The sequence below is a fragment of the Caretta caretta genome, chromosome 1, assembly GCF_965140235.1.
Source record: "Caretta caretta isolate rCarCar2 chromosome 1, rCarCar1.hap1, whole genome shotgun sequence".
Classification (NCBI taxonomy): Eukaryota; Metazoa; Chordata; order Testudines; family Cheloniidae; genus Caretta; species Caretta caretta.
Window position 1 is genome coordinate 141,663,339 of NC_134206.1, and position 6,151 is coordinate 141,669,489.

At 43.4% G+C, this 6,151-nt stretch overlaps 1 long non-coding RNA gene across 1 annotated transcript; it reads right to left on the bottom strand.

Moving 5' to 3' along the window:
• Positions 1 to 2,136: 2,136 nt before the first annotated feature.
• Positions 2,137 to 4,930, bottom strand: LOC142070528 (uncharacterized). The gene is made up of 2 exons (XR_012666389.1): positions 4,716 to 4,930; positions 2,137 to 3,194 (listed from the first exon to the last, which is right to left on the bottom strand). It is a non-coding gene; the product is annotated as an uncharacterized LOC142070528 (long non-coding RNA).
• Positions 4,931 to 6,151: the final 1,221 nt, after the last annotated feature.

A 6,151-nucleotide genomic window follows, 5' to 3' on the forward strand; every position in this document is an offset into this window, starting at 1 on the left:
TGTGGTTGCTACTTCAGTCTGGAATAGCCTCTGTGCCCCTCCTCGGGGGAATGGCCAGTGGAACTGTGCAGTGGCAAATCCATTCACCCTGCCTCCAATTCTGCAGTGCTCAGGGAGATCCTGCCATGAGAATGGGCCTCTGCAAACACTGGGAGTGGGGAGGCAGGAATGCCTATGACTTGCTCATTAGAAGTGGTTACGTTGTAAATGTAGATGGATGCTGAGTTTCCTAAATTGTGTTGAGGTGCACGTAGTATTAGCGGTATAAGAGCTAAACTAGAGCCCAAAGCTGAGACTTTTTCAGAGGTGCCGAGGGGAAATTTCTTATATTTCATGGGAATTGGGAGTCCAAATGTCATCTTTAAACCTCTTCATTCTTTAAACCTCTGGTTGCATTCTACTTAATGTTCTCTGTGACTGATAGTGAATATGATATCAGAAGGGTAACTTGAAAAGTAACTACATGAGCTAGAAAAGGACAAGATTAAAGGATTGCATGGTCCATAGAAAGATTCCGTGCACTGGGTAGCCAAAGTGCAAAAGTATCAACAGCATACAGTGTGGTGCATGCCATGACATCTGTCTCCATGATACACAACATTAGTTGAAAGATAAAGCAGAATAAGCCATATAGAGCTAGATAGAATTAGTTTAGATACAAGAGTTCTCACAGATGAGCTATGCCTTCGCTGCAATCTGCTTGGTCTTGGAGTGTATAGAGATAGGGTTGAATCCCTTAAGGTTGCTTGTGATTCCTCTAGTGGTGGGCTATGAAGTACAAGCTGCTGGAAACCAGTTGGATCAGCAGGCCAGGCATTTTTGTGTACACTTAGTAAACGTGGTTATTTGGGATTCAGTCGTGTCAATGTTGTTTCTCTTGTTTTGCTGTGTAAAAAGCAAAAGTCACATGTCATCTAAGAAAGTCCGTGATGCACATCCTTCTCCACCTTCTTCGTCATCATCATTAATGCAAATCCCAAAGGAACATGACCTTCTAGTAAACTGAGCACCACCCAGCTTTATTTCCGGCTAGGTCTTAAGGTGATCTGTCTGTATATTTATTTTATGTCCGCCACTGGCAATCTTACTGTGCTACTTAAGCTTTTGACTCCCACATGCTAACCAGCTGCCTTCCTCAGTACATATGCTGGTGAATTCATTGGTCTGCCATTCCAATATGTCTATACCAAGAAAGCCATTGAAACCGAACGAGTGCTGAGGGATGGAGGTGGTTGCGTAGTTTGGCTTACAACATCCTCATTTCTGATTTTTTCCTCTCACTGGATGTGGAGCAGTTGACGAAGATGATGAGAATCAAAAAGGTCAATCTAGTGTTCTTCAGCCATCCTCAGTGCTCATATTTTTCTTCCATACAATAGAGTTGGCATAACTGTGGTTCTCTAGATCTGTGCTTCATGAACAGCTTGATATCACAACATTGCTAGAGAGGCTGCTGAAGACCCAAAACATGGCAACAGCTACTGCTCTACTAGTGTCCGCATCTTTTGAGCATCCTCCAGCACTGTGTATGCAAAATATTTGACAGTTTGCCACATGTATGATGTCCCGTCCAGACAGGTTAACTTTGAGCTAATTGTAATCTGGAGTTGGAGGCTGCTTTTATGGCCAGGGACTTACTTTATCCAAATTAATAGCCAGACCAATGTGTGCTACTTTTTGCCCAACCAGACTGGCCATCAGCTGCAGCAGTTCACCAAACTGAGCCAACAAGGCAATGTCCTCAGCGTGTGATGGGTTGGATCACAGAGACCCCCTTGGGGCTGCCAACTGATGTGCCGAGACTACCTCTGAGCCCATTTTCCCTGGCAGTTTGGGACTTCAGATCCTTGCCTTGTTTGAGCCAGACACGCTAGCCTGCTATAAACACAGACCCAGGTTTGAACTACGTCCCACAAACTGCAGGCTTAACTGAAAACAGTTTAAGAAGTGCTCCTGTCTCCAACACTCAAGTACCCAGCTCCTAATGGGGTCCAAACCCCAAATAAATCTGTTTTTACCCTGTATAAAGCTTATACAAGGTAAACTCATAAATTGTTCACCCTCTATAACACTGATAGAGAGATATATACAGCTATTTGCTCACCCAGGTATTAATACATACTCTGGGTAAATTAATAAGTAAAAAGTGATTTTATTAAATACAAAAAGTAGGATTTAAGTGGTTCCAAGTAATAACAGACAGAACAAAGTGAATTACCAAGCAAAATAAAATAAAACACGCAAGTCTAAACCTAATACAGTCAGAAAACTAAATACAGATAAAATCTCACCCTCAGAGATGTTTCAATAAGCTTCTATCACAGACTGGACACCTTCCTAGTCTGGGCACAATTCTTTCCCCTGGTACAACCCTTGTTCCAGCTCAGGTGGTAGCTAGGGGATTTCTCATGACTGCAGCCCCCTTTGTTCCCTTCCACCCCCTTATATATCTTGCACAAGGCGGGAATCCTTTGTCCCTCTCTGGGTTCCCATCCCCCCTTCTAAATGGAAAAGCACCTGGTTAAAGATGGATTCCAGTTCAGGTGACATGATCACATGTCACTGTAAGACTTCATTACCGACTTGCCAGCACACAGGTACACAGGAAGACTTACAAGTAAACAGAGCCATCTACAGTCAATTGTCCTGGTTAATGGAAGCCATCAAGATTCCAAACCACCATTAATGGCCCACACTTTGCATAATTACAGTAGGCCCTCAGAGTTATATTTCATATTTCTAGTTTCAGATATAAGAATGATACATACATACAAATAGGATGACCACACTCAGTAGATTATAAGCTTTATAATGATACCTTACAAGAGACCTTTTGCGTGAAGCATATTCCAGTCACATTATATTCACACTCATTAGCATATTTTCATAAAATCATGTAGAGTGCAACGTCACACAGCATATTTGACATCTCGAAGCAGAATGGTGGTCAGCTTAACACCATGCATCAACGAATCAAAACGGATATTGAACAGTAGTAACAAACGCAGCCTTGCCGAACTCCCATGGAGATAGAAAATCATTCTGTGTACAGTATATGCCACTTATTTGAACACAACTTTACGTACCATTATAGTGTCACTGATAGAAGAGCTCTGTCTTCCCAGGGGTACCATGTCACCTCGTCAGATCCCACAAACTTGCTTGATGCACTGAATCAAAGGCCTGATGGAAGTCTATAAAAAGTGCTGAATACAGCTTATTAAATTCAGCCACCTTCTTAAAAAGCTGTCTCAAGATAAGGATCTGGTTGGCAGTGGAACAATTAGGTCTAAAGCCACAGTGAGAATCTCAGCCTTTGCCATGAAATTCATCATTGATTTGAAACATTAACACTGAAGCAGAGACTGTCCCTGGGACTGACAGCTGTGTGCCTTCTGTAGCTGCTACATTCAGCCTTATCACCCTTTTTTGAACAGAGGCAGAACAATTTCCTTCTTCCAGTCATTCAGGATGATACTAGTTAGCCAGATGGTCTGGAAGAGCCTATGCAGCATGGTACAACAATACTATCAACTATCTTCACAACCAAGGCGTGATGTTACAAACACCTGGTGCCTTCACAGATTTCATTTTATGGACTGCAATTAGGATCTCTTCTTGGCTGAAGAGGATGTCTCTACCTGAACTTCTTGCCTTTCTTCAGATGCAAGAGGGACTGCAGACAATGGGCAATTTAGTAGTGTTTTTAAATGATCTTTCCATCAACGCAACTGATTCTGCAGGCTCTGGCTGACATTGGGCAAGCTGGTGCAAACCTCCCCTGCAGACACTGTAAAAGTTGAATAGAGGGTGTGGAGATTGTGACCGGTGCAGCCTGTTATTGACTAGCTGCCTGCGTCAACCACCAGATTCCTTGAAGCCTCATCTCCCTTAATTAAACAGCTAAAGAGATGTACAGAGCAAAAGTTGTTGTTGAAACAATAACTCAGGAACCTGCAGAAGGTATTGTATACTATACTGAGGAGCTAAGAATTCTGCTGCACCATATGCCATTTTAGTTCTGGACAAAACAAAGTTCTCCTGTTATGGACAAAGGTAGAATAATGTACTACACACCCATGGCAGGAAGACTACATGTAATGGCTCAGTCTCAAGCTCCAAGCCTGCTAAGGGAAACTAGAGCTAATGAACTTTTCTTTCTCTCATTGTACACCCATTTCCTCAAGCTATAGCTATTTTAGAGCTCACTACCTAACTTTCAGGTTTGGTTTTGGGTACATCAGTAAATATAATGGATTCCCTAGAGCAGTGGTCTCCAAACTCTTTTGATTGCGCACCCCATCAGTAAAAATTTTTTGAGCATGCACCCCCAAGATATATTTATTTATTTATTTATGTATAAATTATATACATGTACTAATATATTGTAAATGATAAAACATACACAAAAATAGAAATTAAAAAACGATGAGATAAAAATGAAATAAACAATATTTTTAAAATAATTTATTTCATTTTAGTTATTAATGATACAAAAGCATTTTTGCTCTCACTAAAAATAATTATTAATAATCATTTCAGTGAGAGCAATGCGATTGAATAGGCTTTATTATTTTTGCAAATCTGGGTTTAACACTTTGCGATGCAGCGGGCGCTCAGGGTGGGGTGCGGGGTCTGGGAGGGCGCTCAGGGTGGGGTGCGGGGTCTGGGAGGGCGCTCAGGGCTGGGGGAGGCAGGAGGTGCAGAGCACTTACCTGGGGCAGCTCCTGTTTGCTGCAGGGGTTTGCGGGTGGCTCCGCATAGCGCAGCCCCACCCCCATGGCCACGATTCTGGGAGCTGCCCCCCCGGCAGGCAGGGCACCCGGAACGCAGGGCCTTTAGGGCCCTGGGCTAAGGGGGCCCGGCCTGCAGCTCTAAAGCCCCGCTCGGCACGCGGCCCAGCGAGCACGGGCCGGGGGACTCAGGAGGAGCAGGGGCAGCCAGCGGCTGGAGAGAAGCGGCCGGCTTTGAAGGGGAAAGCGCCGCTTCTTTCCGGCAGCTGGCTCCGCGGCTGCCCCTGCTCCTCCACGGGCCGGAGGACTCAGGGCCGCCCCCACCGCCTCTGGCGGCGATCCTCCTGCTGTGCCCCCCAATCGGTCATCTGGCGCACCCCGCTTTGGAGACCACTGCCCTACCGTTATGGTTTGATTTCTAAATTTAAATACGTGCTTTGTAGAGAGAAAATTGCATATGAAGGGCCGTTACTGCTCTTCTTCCCCCGTGCAAAGCCACCAATTTCAGTGGGGTTGCAGGGGAGTTAAGTGAAGGCAGAATGTGATCATAGGTTAATAATTAAACATTTTCAGGAGGCATGCTCTCCTGAGCCCTCTGAGGGGTGCTATGTCTGCTGACTCACTTGAACATGAAGTGAACCCATTCTTCACTTGTAATTGTATGTGAGAGAAAGAGAGATTGAGATTCCACCCACCGTTAAAAAGTCTGGCTGCAGGGTAAAAAGTAAAGAACAACAATAACAAAAAATCAAATGCCTATATGCCAGATAGGCACAACTGGCTGTGTGCCACTGCTGATGCATCTGCAGTACAGGCCATGCACCAGATCCTTAACGTAGGCTGGGAAGGTGATTGATTTAAACAAAATTAACCAGTGTACAAGTCAATAATGGTTGTAGCTCTATTAGAACAAAACAAAGTGTGCAGTCACCATTGACAGCATGTGCAATTGAATACATGATTTAAAAACAACAAAATAAGCACTTTCTAGGAGGAGAAAAGGTGACAGTAAAACTGTCTTTAAAGAAAGTGTTATGGGTTTTAATTGTGTTTATAATTAAATATTAATTGCATTATTTAATCTCGATATTCTAAGCACAATACCTAAGTATGCCTGATTGGGAATGTGAGTTCACCACTGTATCTTGCTCTATGGATTCATAATTTGCATATCCGAATACTGTTACAGAATTTTTCCAAATTAAAATGTCTGTTGTGGAATGTGTGTAGTGGGATGCTGGCTTTGAGTGACAAAAAAACTAAGTCGAGTAAAAATGTGCCACCAATAAGAAAGTGCCTGATGGTTCTTGCAAATGAATTCTTTATTCATCACTTCAGCAGTTCTCTGTTGCATAGATGAAATCCCTTCTGATGTTTCTGTTCCTTTTGAAGAAGGGACGGGTGACCTGACTGGAAAA